This window comes from Mobula hypostoma, chromosome 14, assembly GCF_963921235.1.
Source record: "Mobula hypostoma chromosome 14, sMobHyp1.1, whole genome shotgun sequence".
NCBI lineage: Eukaryota > Metazoa > Chordata > Chondrichthyes > Myliobatiformes > Myliobatidae > Mobula > Mobula hypostoma.
The window spans coordinates 46848795-46866645 of record NC_086110.1 but is presented as its reverse complement, the minus strand read 5'-3'; the positions used below and the strand labels follow the sequence as shown (position 1 = coordinate 46866645).

General features: G+C 39.9%; 1 protein-coding gene across 1 annotated transcript in view; it reads left to right on the top strand.

The window, feature by feature from the left end:
- The first annotated feature begins 666 nt into the window (after positions 1-666).
- LOC134356265 (ataxin-1-like) overlaps positions 667-17851 on the top strand; it is a 32741-nt gene continuing 15556 nt past the window's right edge. Inside the window, exon 1 of the mRNA XM_063067074.1 lies at positions 667-800. The gene's annotated coding sequence lies outside the window, so the exon portion shown is untranslated. The remainder of the gene's footprint in view (positions 801-17851) is intronic.

Sequence of the window (17851 nt, the reverse complement as noted above, 5' to 3'; positions counted from 1 at the left end):
ACTGTCTCAGTACTTTTATACTAGTGTGCTGTCGCACTTAGTTTTTATTCGCAGTTATTTTGCAAACACTATTCTTTGCATTTCTGGTCAGATGCTAACTGTATTTCATTGGCTTTGTATCTGTACTCGGCACAAGACAATAAAGTAGAACCTAATCTATGTGCGTGTATGTGTATATATATATATATATATATATATATGTGTGTGTGTGTGTGTGCGTGTGTGTGAATAGTTTCAATATGTGATCAAATAAATTGTTGTGTTCTTTCATAATCAAATGTTCTGTATACATACACCCTTGGAGGTCGACCGGGGGTGGTGCTACCTCCCTGAAATGAGTTTTTGCAGGGTGGGAAGTCTGAGGTAAGGACTGGGGAGTCCTATCTTTGTTGTGGTTGGGATGAGAGAGAGAAAGTTGGAACAGAAATGCGATGGACCGGAGATGGTTGAAGAACCCGTAGTATGAAACCACGACACACATTCTCCGGCATTCCCAAAGTTCCCCCGCGGTTCATACTGCACGTCGACCGATGGTACCAGTACGGTGGTCTTTACCGTACAGCCAGAAGGCGCAGGTTAACATGGTCCGCCCGTACTGTCGGGGGCGCTGCAGGTGGGAAAGTACCGACTCTGCTTTCCAATGTAGGATGACGGCATCAGTCTGCGCCTCGGTGTTTGTCGATGTAAAGTTTTTTTCTTGAGTTTCTAATTGCAGGCGAAAGAAAATTAAAGGCTCGACGGCAGGGAGGCAGAAACCAATGAATTCACGGAGGCTGTTAGAATCAGGATGAGATTTGCAGGTAAAGAAGAAGTTCAGCTTAAAAAAAATCACTCCGACAGTCTGCTCGATGAAGTTTAAAAATCTGAAAGCGGGATCTAATTTCCTGCTGGGCCTGTCGGTGGTGTAACTTTAAGATTTAGGAAATGCTTCATGTTCGGTCAGGAATAGTGTGTGTTCCACGAACTGACTTTCAAAATAAATACAAGAAACTTTACAGATAAAGAAATCGGTTTGAAGTTGGTATGTTTTTGTTGCAAACAATTTCATTTGAGCATAAAATTAAAACATCAATAATAATGCCTTGATGTTTTGGTAACCTGACGAGAATGTAGTCCCGAGTGCAAAACTGAGATGGTAATTAACGGGATTTCTGGCCTGTGCTGAAATGGCTCTTGGTAAAGATAACGGAATTAGCTTCTGAACTAGTAAGAGCATATTTTCCCAGAATTGCACTATTGACAGTGCATTGACAGATACGTGCATTGAAGGCTTATTCAGTGTTGGTAGACAGTTTCTGAAATTATCAGCTCTTAACACCTTCAGCTACATACAGAGAATTGTTTGAATAAAGGAAATACTTTCCCGCTATATTTAATTTTTAAGTTAAACTTATCATAGAGTTTCACTGTTGAGAGGTAATGGTTAAGATTAACTTGTTGAGGAGCAGAGACAAGAGCCTTGATTCCCACCCTCTCTCTCTGAAGCAACAATAGAGGGATGTACTGACATCTTTTATTTTTCTGATTCTGCATTGTTACTTCTGAGATCTGCTAAAGCTAACAACATACAAAGGGCAGGATTAGAGCCCTTGACCCTTTGCATCTAGACTACCATTCCATGAGATCATGGCTGATCTGAATCTCAACTTCACATCCCTGGCATCGTTTCACCCTAATTTATCAAGAATCAGACAACCTCTACTTATAAATAGTCAAGAACTCTTCTCCCACTGCCTTCTCAAATGTTTGTGTTTCTTTAACTGAGATATAACTTGCCTCGTCTTTGTTCTGTAGGCAACCTCATATGTTTCAAACAGTGACTCCTAGTTCTAGTTGCCAGAGAAGACGCCCTCGCTGGCATCCGCTCTGCTGAGATCCTTTGGCGTCTGCCTTTGGTTTAGCTGGTATCAAGTGGGTTTCTGTGGGCAGCACTTGCGATTGAGACATGAAAATCACCTTGCGCTGCAGGCACTCAGCTGTGCTGGAAATGTTACGCTTCTGCTCCAGGTAGAAGTGGACCTAATGAATCAAATGGTGGGTTCTGCAAACAGATTGTAATGACGTTTTAGGCCAGTGTTGTAGCATCATCCAGCTTCTCCTCCCACCACCTCTTACCAGTAAATTTGTTTACTTCTAATTGGTCACACCGTTCAGTATTGGTTGAGAAAATTTCTGTAGTTTACTAAGAGAATCTACCATAGAATATGTTCCTCGGCCCTTGGGGTAGGTCCTCTCTCTTGTAATGTTCAGGCCACTTGCTGGCTGAGTGCTATCTTTCATCTTGTGGTAAACAATGATGTTTGATAATCAGTGTGTATGCGGTGGCTTGTTTTAGTACTACATGACCTTATCATTTCTTCCTCCAACTATGACATAACTCATCCCACCCTTGCCGTAGCTATCGACGGAATAGTTTTACTTCTCGTGAAGCACACCATTGCTTCGGCTAGTCTTTTTACCCTTCTAAAAATTTAGGCACATTTAAGTTGAAACTCTGCTTTTGATCACCTGTACTTTCACTTCTGTATTATCTGATTCACCCAGGTTCACCTGCACCCCGCCCCCACCGTTCTACTGTACCTGATATCACATCCCCCATTCTACTCTCCCCTCCCCTCCTCTCCCCCTGTATCCCAGCTTCTTTCCCTCTGCCCACCTGCTCCATTTGTCCATCATAAGAGCAGCTTCCAATGTTCACGTTTGCCCACCTCACCTTCCTTGCTCCATCTTTGTTTTCTATCAGGCTCAATCATCTGCAGCCCTTTTTGCCTCCACCTGTCTCCTCCCAGACTCTGTTGCTATTTCCACTCTTCCCTCCTCCACATGACTTTATCTCCCACTCGTTCCACCTCATCTGCGTCCGGCCTGCCAGCTCTCGCCCACACCTCCGCCTTACTTCTTTATACTGGTTCTTTCCTCTCTATTCTTTTCGTCCTGAGAGAGTCGCAACCCAAGATATCAGCAGTCCATTCCCATCTATAGATGCTAGTTGACCTGCTGAATTGCTCTGGCAGTTCTCTTTTTTGATTTATCTAACCTTGTCTTAAACATTAACATCACCTATGATTCTGAAAATGCTCTTCAATCAATCATGCAATCTCTTCTAAACCTCTTGCATTCAAACTTTTAATTGTGTGCCCATACTCCAAATTCCTAAGTCACTGCGAGCAATGCATTTTTATTTCTTTGTGAGTATCCGTTCTTGGGATATCTTCAAACATAGCCACACTCCGTTGTTGGCCCTTCACGAGTTCTTTGGGGTGAGATCGGATATTAGTGCCAGCGAGTACAACATCTGCAGAGAGAGAAACAGCTTATATTTTAAGTTGATGGCTTTTAGAATTGTTTCCACAGTTCCTGTTTATATAATTTCAGATTTCCGGCATCAGCGGGAATTTGAACTTCAGCTTGTGACAGTTGCTAACCTTCCTTAATAACTTTATAATGCTATTGTGTTGCCTCAAAGTTTTTCCTGATGCAAATTTCAAATGTTTTCAATGCCTGTGTTCCCTCACATTCAGCAGCATCTACACTGTGCCTTCTCTTGTTATCTCACTATCCCTTATATTTTCCATTACACACTCCTATTTCGTATGTAAAGTATAATTTACCAAAATATATGCTTCACATATGGCACCAAATTTCATGTCTTTTTTTTCTGTTCCATCATCGTATGTCTTTCTGTGTGATTAGGTTCCCAGAATTAGCTGCTATATAATTTTGGTGGTATCTGCAGACTTTATCTCCTGCTTGGTTCTGCGTTCAAATTCTGGTTAGACATGGAGAATAGGAGGTGATCCTAGAATGGTGATAATCCTTTCCGACAACTCTGAGAAATTGTTCCTAATATTCTTCTTTCGTTTTGACTATAGTTTTGCTCTTGCTAAAATTTCTCTCGTTCAGTAATCCTTTGCTAATTTGTTAAACGGTATCTGAGCATAACATTTAGTACAGTCTGCTCTCAGTAGCTGTTAACTCTTTAAAAAGAACTAGTGTCATTTATGGCCTTTTCTGAAATACATTTTGGTCGCTTCTAATTATCTCAGCCTGACTTGCTGAGTTCTTCCAACATTTTGCTGTGTTGCTCAAGATTTGCAGCACCTGCAGCATCCCTTCTGTTTATAATTATCTCCTTTTCATTTTGGATTTCAGATATTTTACCTATAAAGGTTAACAAATTTCTTTGTTATCATTATTAAATCAGTAGCCTTTAATTATCTATGTTGTCTCAGTGTCTCTATGAAGTTGGCAGCTCTTCAAGGCCTCTGGTGCCTCAGTTGAACTATTTACCGAACTTTGTCAGAAATCCTCACTTATTTGTTACATCCTGCCATCTTTACCTTCTTTAGTTCAGTTATTTTCTATTATACCTTCTGTTATTGATAACAAAAAAAGACCACAATATATAGAAAAATTAGAGCTTAGGGAGGGATCAGTTCTTTTTAATGTTTTTTAATGCTAGAAAAGACTTGTAGATTTTGTAGTTAGTCCTGACATAGAGTCTCGGCCTGAAACGTCGACTGTACCTGTTCCTAGAGATGCTGCCTGGCCTGCTGCGTTCACCAGCAACTTTGATGTGTGTTGCTTGTAGATTTTGTTATGCTATTTGTTACCTTGTTCACTGTTTTATTTATGGAGCTCTTCCTATACACTTCAGGTGATGGTTGAAGAGGTTTGAAGTTGTGAAAATACTTGCAGAGAAATGGAAAGCTAAGCTTTTCAGGATCACTGTCATGCTGGAAAAGCTTCACTGGACTGCGATGGGAACTGACAGTTGAAGAAGAGCTGTTAGACATAAGTCAGGCTTTTGCGCCTTCAGAAAATTAGCCACTATACCAACAGTGGGATATAAAATAGAGCACTGTAAGAATCCATTTTGTTAAGTAGCATCTGTGGAGGCAGAAGGTGTAAGCCAAAGTTGCTGATCCTGACTGAGAGGCAACAGGAAAAATTGCCAATATATAGCAGTACGTTGGGGGGGTGGGGTGGGGAAGGAGATGGTATAGAGGCTGGAATGAGTAGAGGAGCAGATGGGTGGCATATCTGATTGCATGTCCTTTTAAACCTCCTTTGCACCCTATTGCTATGGAGAGGCTGAACGTAACTTGGAAGAGCAAGACCACACATTCTGCTTGACTAGCACACAGTTTAATAATAGTATGAATGTTGAATATTCCATTTTTAGGTAACTCGTATCCTGGTGCTCTTCTCCCCCACACATTCATCTATATGCTTAGTTTTCTTCTACCTTTACTCATTCCTGCCATCATCTCACTCACCCAGGTTTCATTTACCAATCATCCCCTCCCCATGTGGCTCCATCTCTCACCAACCATGTTCAGTGCTTTCTCCCCATCTCCCAACGGGTCCCTTCTGCCTGTCAAACTGTGTCCATCTTCTGCTCACTGCTGTATACTGGTCTTTTCTGTTCCCTCTCATTTATGCTGCAATCCAAAATATTGACTTGTACCCTTTCGAGACTTAAGATCGAGATTGTTCAATGTCATTTCCCATACACAAGTGTAAAGGAGAGCAAAATAATTGCTATTCCAGATCCAATACAGCACAAAAAAAATCAGAATAATTTTTTTTTAAGTATTTTAAATATATAAGGTAGCGTATACACATTGATGGTAGGTTCATAAAGTGATGCTAGGATGTGTATAAGGTGACTGACAGGAAACAATAAAGTAGTGGTGGAGCTAGTGGGTGGAGATATTGATTAGTCTTACTGCTTGGGGAAAGTAACTGTTTTTGAGTCTGGTGGTCCTGGCATGGATGCTACATACTCTATTCTTTGATGGGAGAGGGAGAAACAGTCCATGAGTAGGCTCCCAGTGGCCACACATTTTAATTCCACATCCCATTCCCATTCTGATATGTCTATCCACGGCCTGCTCTACTGTAAAGATGAAGCCACACTCAGGTTGGAGGAACAACACCTTGTATTCCGTCTGGGTAGCCTCCAACCTGATGGCATGAACATCGACTTCTCTAACTTCTGTTAGTGCCTCACCTCCCCCTCGTACCCCATCCCTTATTTATTTATTATTATTATTATATATGTATTTTCTCTCTCTCTCTCTCTCTCTCTCTCTCTTTTTCTCCCTCTGTCCCTCTGACTATACCCCTTGCCCATCCTCTGGGCTTCCCTCCTCCCCCTTTGCTTTCTCCCTGGGCCTCCTATCCCATGATCCTCTCATATCCCTTTTGCCAATCACCTGTCCAGCTCTTGGCTCCATCCCTCCCCCTCCTGTCTTCTCCTATCATTTTGGATCTCCCCCTCCCCCTCTCACTTTCCAATCTCTTACTATCCCTTCTTTCAGTTAGTCCTGATGAAGGGTCTTGGCCCGAAAAGTCAACTGTACCTCTTCCTATAACAGCTGCCTGGCCTGCTGCGTTCACCAGCAATTTTTATGTGTGTTGTATGAGTAGGCAACATGGGATTCATGATGTTACTGGTCATTTTCTGGCACCTTTCTGTAAATATGTCCTTGATGGTGCCAGTGATGTGTTGGGCAGTTTTGACTACCCGTTGTATATTCCTCCTGTTCGCCGCAGTGCAGTTTCTGTACCAAGCAGTGATGCAGCTTGTCAGGATGCTCCCTATACGTATCTGTAGAATCATGTGAATATGGATGTGCAAAGTCCAGCTCTCTTCAACCTCAGAGGCATTGGTGAGCTTTCTTGACTGTGTATGATGTATTCTGGTGTAAACGTAACTTTGCTGGATCAAATAACGACAGCACAAAAAGATCGTTATTTATCTTTTCACCTGTTTATTTCTTCAAGTTCACTGCCCGATGTCAGAATTGTCAGAAGTTATAAGGCCACCAATACAAAAGAACAATCAGCTTGACAACCATTCCGGTCGAGTCAAAATTGATACAAATTGATCAAAATTGATACAAAAGTACAATCAATTTGTTAGACACTCCAGCCACCTTAATTAAAGAAAAGAATGTCCTACCTGGTTTGCTGGAGCCACAACTTAATTACAAAGATAAGAACATCCGTCAAATTTATGCTTTAATTAAGAAAGGAATGTTCTGTCTAATTTCCATCAGATACTGCTTTTTGTCAAAATCAAAAGGTGTGAAAAGCCCAGAGACATCTGATGTGGATCTGGGCGAACTTTAATTATCTTGCTCCAAAGAAGGCAGCTGTGAGACATTATTCAAACACACTGCAGTCACAGACGTAGTCGGTACTGAATCCATTGTTTCCAGGAATCTTGAGAATCCCCCATTCTCTTAATCTTTATCACTGGGACCGTGAGAGTTTGTGTGTGATGTGCACTCCCAGGAGTTTGAAACTACTTGCAGTCTCCACTGCTGTGCCGCTGATGTGAAGAGGGGTGTGAGCGGTGCGAGTTTGCCTGAAGTCGATAAATTTCATCTTGTTGACATTAAAGAAGAGGTCATTTGCTTGGCACCAGGCCTCAGGCTCTTGCACCTTGTCTGTGCAGGCTGTCTGATCATTGTCAGTGAGGAGCCCCAGCACTTCCGTGTCATCGGCAAACCTGCCTCCAGTGATGCTGCTTGACCCACTGTGTTCTTGCAGCATTCTGGTTTTCTGATTTGCACTCTGCAATCTCTTTGGTCTTCATACCTTTAATAGTTTCATCTAAGTCATTTATGTAAATTGTGAAAAGGAAGTTCAAGCCCCATCACTTGTGGCACACTACTTGTTACATCTTTTCACCTAGGCAAACAAGACACAATTGGGTTTATATAGTTTCCTTTTAGCTACCTGATCTATCATCCATGCCAACACTATATGCAATAACCTTTGCAATTTCTTATAAAATGCCTTCTGGAAATTTAAATATGGTACTAAATATACAGTTTTATCTTTATCAATGACACATTTTACTACTTCAAACAATACCAGTAATTTCCTTTCACAAAGTCATATTGACTTTGCTTGAATATCTCGAATTTTTATGTGCTCTTCTACAGCATTTTTAATAATGTTAACATCTCTCTGACAGATGTTAACTGGCCTTTAGATAATTCTTTCCTTAAGAAAGTGTAAAGTTGAAGCTAAGGGTAGAACAGCTATTCTTGTTTACAACTAAGTAAAGACTGAGTGAATGATATCCTTGTGACAGTATCATAAAATAACAGTTTCTTCCAATTAAATTATGTTGTGGTAATCGTAATGGTTTTACTCCTATGCAGAGAGTGGCTTTTCTGTAGATTGGTATGTGGTGAAACTTCCGGTTTCCTTGCCAACCAGCAACATGAGCTCAGTTAGACAATCCATGATAGAGTCAGACAAATTGCATGTAGGTGTAAATAGCCTCCAGCCTAGAGATTGCTATCCAAAATTGTTGATGTCTTCTTTGCACTGATTATTCTATTTTTGTGAAATTCTTTGCTTTCAGGAGTGAAACTTAATAAAGGAAATTGCAAAAAGCAGTGTTCTCGACAGTGAGAAGCTGTGAGTGCAGAGCAGTGCTTTGTTTATACACTCATAATCATGTTCCTCTGTTACTTATTTTAAATGCCTGTTTTATTATAGGATGTAAAATAAGTGAGAAGAAGGTTTTGCATGCAATGAAGCTGATGTAGCAAAAAGTGCCCTTTTTGCAACCTGCGCACACACAACGCTGGAGGAACTCAGCAGGCCAGGCAGCTTCTATGAAAAAGAGTCCAGTCAACGTTTTGGGCCGAGACCCTTCAGCAGTCCTGCTGAGTTCCTCCAGCATTTTGTGTGTGTTGCTTGGATCTCCAGCATCAACAGATGTTATCTTGTTTGTTTCTCTTTGCAACCTGCACAGGCTTCTATGAATAGTGAGATTCAGGCAATGGCAGCTTAATTCCTGGTGGAATGAAAGCCCTTTCTCTAAACTTATATGAGGATGATTTGTATCCAGCCTAGGTGTTGCTGCTGCATAGCCCCAGGGTCCCCACTTTGATCCTGACATTGGGCACTAAGTAGAATTTTGCATGTTCTCCACGTTTCTGAATAGTCTTGCCCTCAATGCTCCTGTTTCCTTCCAAGACATGCCAGTAAGTTAATTAGCTACTTGCAAGGGCATTGTTGAAGAAGAGTTTGTGGAATATGTCAGGGTTTGCTTTTTAGAGCAATACTTTCTTTTTAAATCTTTTTATTAATTTTTCCAAGATTATAAACAAAATAACAGTGTTGATACAAAGAGAATGGAATAGTCTTATTGCTAATAAACATATACAGAAAAAATTTCAGATAACACAGGTATAGTAGACTTCCAAACTCACGATGTGATTAATCATAGAATAAAAGAAATAAAAAGAAAAAAAATACAAAGAAAAAAAACAAAAAAAAACAAAAAAAAGAATTAAATACGAAACCCAAAAAAGCAAACAGAACAAAACAAGGCTAGACCAATACCTTAAATCGAACAGGTTCAATAAAGTCGTCAACTCCGCTCCTCTATTTATATATCTTAAGTTAATACAGAGGATTCGGAAAGGTCAAATTACATCATATGAAAGTGTTGAATAAATGGTTTCAAGTCTTCAAATTTAACCGAAGGATCAAAAATATCACTTCTAATTTTTTCTAAATTTAAACATAATATAGTTTGGGAAAACCATTGGAATGTAGTAGGAGGATTGATTTCCTTCCAGTTCAATAAAATAGATCTTCTAGCCATTAAAGTAACAAATGCAATCATCCAACAGGCTGAAGAAGATAAAGATCTATGTTCTACCATTGGCAATCCAAAAATTGCCGTAATAGGATGGAGTTGTAAATCAAAATGCAGAACTGTTGAGATAATATCAAAAATATCTTTCCAATATTTTTCCAAAAGAGGACAGGATCAAAACATATGAGTTAAAGAAGCCACCTTAGAGTGACATCTGTCACAAATAGGGTTTATATGGGAATAAAAACAGGCTAATTTATCTTTAGACATATGGGCTCTATGCACTACTTTAAATTGTATTAATGTATGTTTCGCACATATAGAGGAAGTACTGACTAATTTAAACATTTTATCCCATTTCTCTATAGGTAGGCAAAGTTGAAGTTCCCTTTCCCATTCATTTTTAATTTTACCAGATATATCTGGCTGTAATTTCATAATTATATCATAGATAGATAATATTGATCCCTTCTGAAGAGGAATTAAATCTAAAGTTCTATCGATAATGTCAGTAGGGTATGAGGTCGGAAAGGTGGGCAACATAGTATTTCAAAAATTTCTTATTTGTAAATATCTAAAAAAATGGAATCTAGGCAAATCAAATTTCTTAGATAACTGTTCAAAAGACATGAAGCAGTTATCCAGAAATAAGTCACAAAAACATGTTATACCTTCAAAAAGGCTTGGTCCATAACCGAGGGTTGAAAAAAATTAAATATAATAGGGCTTGATAATATAAATTTGTTCAAACCAAAAAATTTACGAAATTGAAACCATATTCGCAATGTATGCTTAACTATTGGATTAACCATTGGTTTATTCGATTTAGTTAGTACAAAAGGAAGTGAAGTTCCTAAAATGGAAGCCAAAGAGAACCCTTGTACACAGTAGCCTTCAAGGTTTACCCAATGTGGGCTTGAAATTATATTCCAATCTTGTGTCCAAAATATTAAATATCAAATATTAATTGCCCAATAATAAAACCTTAGGTTAGGCAGTGCTAAACCACCATCTTTCTTGGACTTCTGTAAATATTTTTTACTTAATCTGGGATTTTTGTTCTGCCATATATAAGAGGAAATTTTGGAATCAATAGTATCAAAAAAGGATTTAGGAATAAAAATTGGTACCGTTTGAAGTAAATATAAAAATTTAGATAAAATAATCATTTTAATAGCATTAATTCGGCCAATCAATGATAGAGACAGTGGGGACCACTTAGTAATCAGTTGTTTAACCTGATTAATTAACGGTAAAAGGTTGAACCTGAATAGATCCTTATGTCTCTTAGTAATTTTAACTCCCAAATAAGAAAAATAGTCAGTAGTCACTCTAAATGGAGAACATCTATAAATAGGAACCTGCATATTTAATGGAAAAAGTTCGCTCTTACCTAGATTCAGTTTATAACCGGAAAATCTACTAAACTGAGCAAGCAAAGTTAATACTGCCGCAATAGATTTCCCCGGGTTAGAAATACATAATAGTAAATCATCTGCATATAGTGATAGTTTATGAGTCTCATTTCCATGGGTAATGCCAAATATAGTAGGGGAGTCACGAATAGCAATAGCTAGCGGTTCCAAGGCAATATCGAATAGTAGTGGACTAAGAGGGCAGCCCTGCCTAGTACCACGGAATAGATGAAAAAGAGGAGATCTTTGATTATTAGTAAATACTGAAGCCAAAGGAGTAAGATATACCAGCTTAATCCAAGATATAAATATTGAACTAAAATTAAATTTCTCAAGGGTATTAAATAAATATGTCTGTTCAACTCTGTCAAATGCTTTCTCAGCATCCAATGAAATAACACATTCTGGAATTCTGGGTGAAGGAGTATAAACAATATTCATTAATCTCCTAATATTAAAAAAAGAGTAATGATTTTTAATAAATCCAGTCTGATCAGCAGAAATAATTTGAGGTAATATATTCTCCAATCTCGTTGCCAATATTTTAGAAAAAATCTTAGAATCCACATTCAAGAAAAAAATAGGCCTATAAGATGCACATTCAGTAGGAGCCTTATCTTTTTTAAGAATTAGGGAGATAGAAGCTCGATAAAAAGATTGTGGTAATTTACCTATTGAAACTGCATCCCTAAAAACACTACGTAACCAAGGAGTCAGTGTAGTAGAGAAAAATTTAAAAAATTCTACTGTATATCCATCTGGGCCAGGTGCTTTACCTGAGTTCATCGAAAAAATAGCATTTTTTATTTCTTCTACTGTAATAGGTACGTCTTTTAGAGCAATACTTTGCAGAGTCTATGCAGGACAGGAAATTTTAGATTTGATGTCGTGTAATGAGGAGGGATTAATGAGGGAACTTCTGGTTAAAGATTTCCCTGAGGGAACGGACCACAATCTGAAAGAGTTCGAAGTGCAGTTTGATGATGAGCACTGCAACAATCAGCATGGGACTAAGAGATGGGTAAGTAGTTGAACACTGGGAGATACTCAACCAGCTAGAGTTTATCCCAATCAAAAAGAGGGACTCTTTCAGAAAGAGGCATGCTTAACAAAGGAGAAAGGGCAATGTTAAATTGGAGAGTAGGGTATAGAGAAGTGGTAAAGACTAGTGGTAGACTAGACTTGGAACTTTTAAGATCCAGCAGCCGAAGCTCATGAGAAAGGAGAAAATTGATTTTGAGAGAAAACTTGCATGTAGTATAAAAACAAACGGTAAGAGTGTTTATGGATATACGAATAGGGACAAGGAAGCCCAGCCTCGAGAAAACAAGGCTGGTGAATTAATAACGGCCAGCAAACAAAGAAAGTGCAATATGTTGAATAATATTTTTTACTTGACTCTTCACCATGGAACACATTCCAATGATCCTGAAAATATCAGCCAAGCTAATTTCAAATAACATGCTAAGACTTTTAAATGTCTACATTACAACGGATAGAGTATTGAGAAAGTCAAAGTGGGGTGGGAGACTAAGGGCGGACAAGTTGGTCTAGGGTTTTAAAGGGAGTGGCTGCAGAGATGGTTGATCCATTGCTTGAATTTTTTGATAACTTGCTCAACTCTAGGAGAATGCCAGAAGAAAAAAAAACAATTTATTTATTTATTGAGACACAGTATGGAATAGCCCCTTTCGGCCCTTCAAGTTACACTGTCCATTTGAACATTGAATTCTCCAACCAGCCCCTTGGTATGAACATTGAATTCTCCAACTTTTGGTAATTCCCTCACCCTCCCTTCCCCATCCCTATTTCACTTTGCCCCCTCCCCCAGCTGTCTACTGCCTCCCTCATGGTTCCGCCTCCTTCTACCCATTGTGCTTTCCCCTATTCCTTCTTCACCTTTCCTGCCCATCCCCTCCCTGGTTCCCCTCCCCCACCCCTTTATCTTTCCCCTTACTGGTTTTTCAGCTGGAACCTACCAGCCTTCTCCTTCCCGCCCTCCCCCCACCTCCTTTATAAGGCCTCTGCCTCCTCCCTCTTCAGTCCTGATGAAGGGTTCCCGCCCGAAACGTTGACTGATCATTTCCACGGATGCTGCCCGACCTGCTGAGTTCCTCCAGCATGTTGCGAGTGTTGAAGTCACACTGTCCAGCAACCCCCAATTTAATCCTGGCATAACCACAGGACAGTTTACAATGACTAATTACCCTACCAACTGTGCATCTTTGGACTGTGCGAGGAAACCAGAGCACCCGGAGGAAACCCACACAGTCACGAGTAAACGTATAAGCTCCTTACTAACAATGGCAGGAGGTGATTCTCTTGTTCAGAAAAGAAGAAAGGCAGAAGTCAGGGAACTTCAGGCCATTTAAACAGCTAATATTGGCAAGATATTAGAATCATTAAGAATAGAAACTGGAGGTAATCATTTTGGACAGCTGAATGTAATCCTAAGCGAAATGCGTTTTTGAAAGTTAATTGTTCACTATTTCATTAATGACTTAGAGCAGGGGTCCCCAACCTTTTTTGCACCGAGGACTGGTTTAATATTGACAATATTCTTGTGGACTGGCTGAGCTTGAAGGGCCTGATGGCCTACTCTGTCTTCTTGTGTGTTATAAACTGCATCTGTCGTAGGTGCGTGGTAGAATCTGGAGGGAAAATGGGGGGGGGGGAGTAGTGGTGTGTGTGTGTGTGTGAGAGTGTGACTGACTGACTTGCAGGGAGCTAAATTGATGAGTGTGCTCTGGGAACCATCTTAGGCTGGATGGGCTGAATCACTATCACTGTGTCATAAAAAATATGTGAACATAAATGGCTTGTTACTCTGAGGATGAACTAAGAATAAATTTTATTACAGAGCAAATAAGTTTTATTTTGTATTTCTGTTGCAGGACTTGTGATCACTTGAACCTAAGTCTTAATCTTAGTAATATAAGAACAGTGAGACAATGAGAGTGTGATAGAATTTTCATGAAATTTGTTGGCTACTGTAAATTGGCTCTTCCTTGTATCTATAATTTAATTTTTAAACATATAGTATGTTTTTGAGTGTTAAAATTATCTTTATTCCATTTTAAGACACAATTTTAACCAACCCTTGATGCACCAACTATATCCTTGGTCATAGGTATTTTAAGATATTTTTGACTTCCGACTTAGACCTTAGACAAAAAAGTTAAGTTAAAGAATACATACAGTGGATTCTGGTTAATTGGGGCAAGTCTTAAAAGAACAGAAAGTAATCAAGAAAATAGCAGGGGTTCCCTTTGCTCATTTGGGACACTGTGCTGCTTAATTGGGACAGGAGACTTGCTGAACAGTTCCGAACTAGCATCAGTAGCATGCACTTTGTGGCCGTTAGACATTTCATCATACTTAGAGTGAACAGTTTTTAAATAGCAGCATTTGTACCTGTGTGTGTTCAGAAAGCAGTGATTTTTGTCACTGATAGTCGGTGAGAAGTAAGCAATAAGGCAATTCAGAACTAGTTTGCTCACTGAGGCTTCAAGCAATCAGGCTTGGAGATGCCAGAAACTGCCAGGAGTGAAGATGAAACTAATTCACTACTTCAGCGAGTTAGGAACTATGAAGAATTTGAAGGTATTGATAATCATCTTGAATGTTTCAATGAAAATGAAGATTTGGAGGATGCAGTTATTGGAAAGCATTGTATGAAAGCAGTCTATTATTTGCACTAAGTGTGCTGATTTTGTTCATTTACAGTCAATCAAAAGAACACAAGTGTGCACTGCATCAATTCTTCAGTCAATAAGTATTAGGAACTAATATACAGTTTTATAGTAATGCAGTGGTAGTGTTCTAATTTGTTCTGTATTTAATTTAAATACATTATTTGTTACTCAGTTAAAAGGCAGTTTGTCATTTTTATACCTTTTCAACTATTTTCATGAAACTTCACTTCATGTTTGAGTCCTGATGTGTCCCAATTAACTGATATCTGCTGTATTTTCTGGTCTCATTATTTTAAAGATACTCAACGAACCTTTGATGAATTGGATGACTAACAAATCAACTCTATAATACACTTGAACATTACAAAAATTGCATTCAGGATCATATCCCACAATTCCCATCTTTTTTTCATGAAAGTAGGAAAACTAAGAGCCGTATTCCTGGTTTACTGAGGATGCTCGGTAGTTCTGGCAAGGCTTGAATACTATCACCTCTTAAAAAAGTTCGATCAACTGACATAGGCGATGGTAGGACTTTGCTTCCAGATGAGTTCTGTGGTTTCTACGCTTGCTTTGACCGTCAAAACATGGAGGAGCCATTACAAACTCCCACATCCCCTGATGATCATATGATTTTGGTCTCTGAGGCTGACATGCAAACAGACTCCAGAAGGGAGAACCATGAAAAACAACCAGCCTAAATGGGGTACCTGGCCAGTACTAATGACCTGTGCTGATAAACTGGCTGGTGTATTCATTGAGATCTTTATCATCCCGCTTCGGCAGTGTGTGATACCCACCTGCTTTAAGCGGGTTTCCATTATCCTGGTGCCCAAGAAGAGTGTGTGACCTACCTCAATGACTACCAGCGAATGGAACTTACATCCATAGTAGTGAAGTGTTTTGAGAGGTTGGTGATGAAACATATCAACTTCTGCCTGAGAAGCGATTTAGGTTCACGCTGATTTGCCTAATAGAGCAACAGGTCCACAGCAGATGCCATCTCAGTAACTCTTCACTCAACCCTGGAACATCTGGGCAGCAAAGATGCGTACATCAGGATGCTCTTTATCAACTACAGATCAGCATTCAATACCATCATCCCCTCAACTCTAATCAATAAGCTCCAAGACCTTGGCCTCAATGCCTCCTTGTGCAATTGGATCCTCAATTTTTCACTTACAGACCCCAGTCAGTTCCGATTGGTAACAACATCTCCACAATCTCCAACAGCACAAATATACCATGAGGCTGTGTGCTTATCCCCCTGCTCTACTCACTTTACACTTATGACTGTGTGTGTCCAATGCGATACAGGTGTCCCCCGCTTTTTGAACGTTCGCTTTACGAAACCTCACTGTTACGAAAGACCTACATTAGTTGCCTGTTTTCGCTAACAGAAGGTGTTTTCACTGTTACGAAAAAAGCAGCACGCGATAAAAGGCAGCACGCCAAAAAAAATCAGCGCACGCCCCGAGCAGCCGGTCCTCCCCAGATTCGGAACTGCATTCTCGCCGGCATTGCTTAAACACATGCCTGTGAGCATCCGTTAGCAAGATGAGCTCTAAGGTATTGGAAAAGCCTAAAAGAGCTTGTAAGGGTGTTACACTTTAGCGTAAAACTAGACATAATTAAAAGTTTCGATCGTGGTGAACGAAGCAAGGACAAAGTGAGTTTGGCTTGTGGAAGTTGACGAAGATGATGTTGAAGAGGTTTTGGCATCTCATGACCAAGAAGTGATAGATGAAGAGCTGATGCAATTGGAGGAGGAAAGGATAACAATCGAAACCGAATGCAGTAGCAAACGGACCAAAAGTCCAGGATCTGGACGTGAAGCAACTGCGTGAGATTTTCGCTGCAATAATAAAGTATGACTTTAATTTCGAAAGGGTACGTCGGTTTAGGGTATATTTGCAAGATGGTTTGAGTGCTTACAAGAACTGTATGATAGAAAAATGCACGAGGCTAAGCAGTCAAGCAGGCCTTCTACATCAGCCACAGCAGACGACGAACCTCGACCTTCAACATCGGGGCAGGTAGACATAGAAGAAGATGACCTGCCTGCCCTAATGGAAACAGACGACGATGAGATGACATCGCAGTGTCCCACCACCTCAACCCCCGGGCCGCGGACCAATACATTGCCACGGAGAAGGCAGCGGTAGCCGGGACGCACCCAACACACCTTTAAGAAAAAAGCTGAAATAAACAATCTAATTAATTAGGTGCCGCCCGCCATGTAAAAGTTGGCCCAGATCAGAGGCGATTGCTGATTGCGTCGCCTCTGATCTGGGCTGACATTTACGTGCCAGGCAGAACCTAATTAATTAGCTTGTTTATTTCGGCTTTTTTATTAAGGATGTGCTGAGTGCGTCCCGGCCACCGCTGCACCACTGCATTCTTCGCGGATCAGTATCGTTCAGCGGCCTGGAGGGTGGGGGCCACTGCACCACCCCAACCTCTGACGACTCAACCTAACACACCATCATCAGTGTGCTTGGCGCTGTCTTCCCAATTCCCGTAAGTGATACTACACTGTACATACATTATTTCTACTTTATATAGGCTGTGTATTTTTATGTATTATTTGGTATGATTTGGTATGATTTGGCAGATTCATAGCTTAAAGGTTACTGGAGAGAATGTTTCTGCCGAGAGCGCTTGCGTGAGATTTTCGCTATGGAGAACAGTGCGGCAATGATTGTAAGGAAGTATTTCTACTTTATATAGGCTGTGTATTTATCATATCATTCCTGCTTTTACTATATGTTACTGTTATTTTAGGTTTTATGTGTCATTTGGCATGATTTGGTAGGTTATTTTTGGGGCTGCGAACGCTCACAAATTTTTCCTATATAAGTAAATGGTAATTGCTTCTTCGCTTTATGACATTCTGGCTTACGGACCGTTTCATAGGAACGCTGTACCTTCGGATGGTGGGGGAAGCCTGTATTCAGTTTGCAGATGAAAACACTGTTGTGGGCTGAATCAAAGGAGGTGACGATTCAGCATATAGGAGGGAGATTGTAAATCTAGCCACAATAACAAACTCTTATTTATTTATTATTATTTTTTTTTCTCTTCTATATTGTGTATTGCGTTGA